Source organism: Oncorhynchus keta, chromosome 24, assembly GCF_023373465.1.
Source record: "Oncorhynchus keta strain PuntledgeMale-10-30-2019 chromosome 24, Oket_V2, whole genome shotgun sequence".
Classification (NCBI taxonomy): Eukaryota; Metazoa; Chordata; class Actinopteri; order Salmoniformes; family Salmonidae; genus Oncorhynchus; species Oncorhynchus keta.
The window spans coordinates 15,090,535-15,093,956 of NC_068444.1; positions in this window are offsets into that span (position 1 = coordinate 15,090,535).

Below are 3,422 nucleotides of genomic sequence, written 5' to 3' on the forward strand. Positions count from 1 at the left end.
CTGTCTCCCTCTCTTTCTCTCTCTATTTCCCTGTCTCTCTCTCTGTTTCCCCATCTCCCTCTCTTTTTCTCTCTCTGTTTCCCTGTCTCCCTCTCTTTCTCTCTCTGTTGCCCTGTCTCCTCTCTGTTTCCCAGTATTCCTCTCTGTTTCCCCGTCTTCCTCTCTTTCTCTCTCTCTGTTTCCCTGTCTTCCTTCTGTTTCCCCCGTCTTCCTCTCTTTCTCTCTCTGTTTCCCTGTCTTCCTCTCTGTTTCCCCGTCTTCCTCTCTTTCTCTCTCTGTTTCCCTGTCTTCCTCTGTTTCCCCGTCTTCCTCTCTTTCTCTCTCCTGTTTCCCTGTCTCCCTCTCTGTTTCCCTGTCTTCCTCTCTGTTTCCCCGTCTTCCTCTCTTTCTCGCTCTGTTTCCCCGTCTTCCTCTCTTTCTCTCTCTGTTTCCCTGTCTCCCTCTCTGTTTCCCTGTCTCCCTCTCTGTTTCCCCTTCTTCCTCTCTTTCTCTCTCTGTCTCCCTGTCTCCCTCTCTGTTTCCCCGTCTCCCTCTCTGTTTCCCTGTCTTCCTCTCTGTTTCCCCGTCTTCCTCTCTTTCTCTCTCTGTTTCCCCGTATTCCTCTCTGTTTCCCCCTCTTCCTCTCTTTCTCTCTCTGTTTCCCCGTCTCCCTCTCTTTCTCTCTCTGTTTCCCTGTCTCCCTCTCTGTTTCCCTGTCTCCCTCTCTGTTTCCCCGTCTCCCTCTCTTTCTCTCTCTGTTTCCCTGTCTCCCTCTCTGTTTCCGTGTCTCCCTCTCTGTTCCCCTGTCTCCCTCTCTGTTTCCCCGTCTCCCTCTCTTTCTGTCTCTGTTTCCCTGTCTCCCTCTCTGTTTCCCCGTCTTCCTCTCTTTCTCTCTCTGCTTCCCTGTCTCCCTCTCTGTTTCCCCGTCTTCATCTCTTTCTCTCTCTGTTTCCCCGTCTCCCTCTCTTTCTCTATCTGTTTCCCCGTCTCCCTCTCTTTCTCTCTCTGTTTCCCTGTCTTCATCTCTTTCTCTCTCTGTTACCCTGTCTCCCTCTCTTTCTCTCTCTGTTTCCCCATCTCCCTCTCTTTCTCTCTCTGTTACCCTGTCTCCCTCTCTTTCTCTCTCTGTTTCCCCATCTCCCTCTCTTTCTCTATCTGTTTCCCCGTCTCCCTCTCTGTTTCCCTGTCTCCCTCTCTGTTTCCCCGTCTTCCTCTCTTTCTCTGTCTGTTTCCCCGTCTCCCTCTCTTTCTCTCTCTGTTCCCCATCTCCTCTCTGTTTCCCCGTCTTCCTCTCTTTCCCTCTCTGTTTCCCCGTCTTCCTCTCTTTCTCTCTCTGTATCTCCGTCTCACTCTCTTTCACTCTCTGTTTCCCCGTCTCCCTCTCTTCCTCTCTCTGTTTCCCTGTCTCCCTCTCTGTTTCCCTGTCTCCCTCTCTTTCTCAAATCTCTCCTCCCTCCTCCTCTCTTTTTTGATCTCTTTGCCCTCCTTCTTTCCTGATATGCTGTTTGCCATCTCTCCTTCTCAATTCATTTCTCTCACTCTCTAGCTAATTCAATACTTTGTTCTATAGTCACTGCTCTTTGACAGATGCAAGAAAGCTGGAATTTATATGAAAGAAAACATGATCAGAGCATGCTCACTTTACTTGTATCATAAACCTCGACTCACCAGATGTTGTCTGATAACACAGTCGAATGAGTCATTCATCACCAAACAGGCGTCACAGTATTTTTCTGTATGAATGACAAAGAAACAGTTATAGTCTGGGTAAATAGTTCCTGTGTGTGTATGTTATGCATCGCTTGTGCATTACTGTTATAACAACCCTCCTCCCCCTCTACACACACACTGATGGCAACTTCATCAGAAAGATGACACTGAGTCTTTAAATACTACTGTACAGTCAGTCAGAGCTTCCATTTGACATCCAACCCCCAGAAGGAAATCCTTAACCAACTCCTCCCCCTAGCTTCATGTCCATATCCCAGTTCAACCCTTACCGTACACGTAACCCTAGCTTCATGTCCATATCCCAGTTCAACCCTTACTCCTAACTATAACCTTAGTCTTCATGTCCACATCCCAGTTCAACCCCACTTAACCATAACCTAGCTTCATGTCCATATCCCCCTAGTTCAACCCTAACCGACACATAACTCGAAAGCGATGTCCATCCCAGTTCAACCTGACTCCTACATAACCCTAGCTTCATGTCCGAGATCCGAGTTCAACCCCACCCTACACATAACTCCTAGTTTATGTTCATATCCCAGTTCAAGTTTTACTTAACCATAACCTTGCTTCATGTCCACATCCTGTTCAACCTTACCCTTAACCCTTTACCTAACCCCAGCTTCATGTCCATCCCAGTTCAACCTTTTTATTTTAACCCTAACCCCTAGCTTCATGTCCACATCCCAGTTCAATCCTAACCCACACCATAACCCTAGCTTCATGTCCACATCCCAGTTCAACCCTTACAATAACCATAACCTCAGCTTCATGTCCACATCCCAGTTCAACCCTTACCCTAACCATAACCCTAGCTTAATGTCCACATCCCAGTTCAACCCTTACCTATACACATAACCCTAGCTTCATGTCCACATCCCAGTTCAACCCTAACCCTAACCCTAGCTTAATGTCCACATCCCAGTTCATCCCTTACCTATACACATAACCCTAGCTTCATGTCCACATCCCAGTTCAACCTAACCCTAACCCTAGCTTAATGTCCACATCCCAGTTCAACCCTTACCATACACATAACCCTAGCTTCATGTCCACATCCCAGTTCAACCCATACCCTACACATAACCCAAGCTTCATGTCCACATCCCAGTTCAACCCTAACCCTAACCCTAGCTTAATGTCCACATCCCAGTTCAACCCTTACCCTAACCCTAACCCTAGCTTCATGTCCACATCCCAGTTCAACCCTTACCCTAACCCTAGCCTCATGTCCACATCCCAGTTCAACCCTAACCATAACCCTAGCTTAATGTCCACATCCCAGTTCAACCCTTACCCTAACCATAACCCTAGCTTCATGTCCACATCCCAGTTCAACCCTTACCCTACACATAACCTAGCTTCATGTCCACATCCCAGTTCAACCTTACCCTACACATAACCTAGCTTCATGTCCACATCCCAGTTCAACCCTTACCCTACACATAACCCTAGCTTCATGTCCACATCCCAGTTCAACCCTTACCCTAACCCTAACCCTAGCTTCATGCCCACATCCCAGTTCAACCCTTACCTAACCCCTACCCTAGCTTCATGTCCACATCCCAGTTCAACCCTTACCATACACATAACCCCAGCTTCATGTCCACATCCCAGTTCAACCCTAACCATACACATAACGCTAGCTTCATGTCCACATCCCAGTTCAACCCTAACCCTAACCCTGAGCTTAATGTCCATCCCAGTTCACT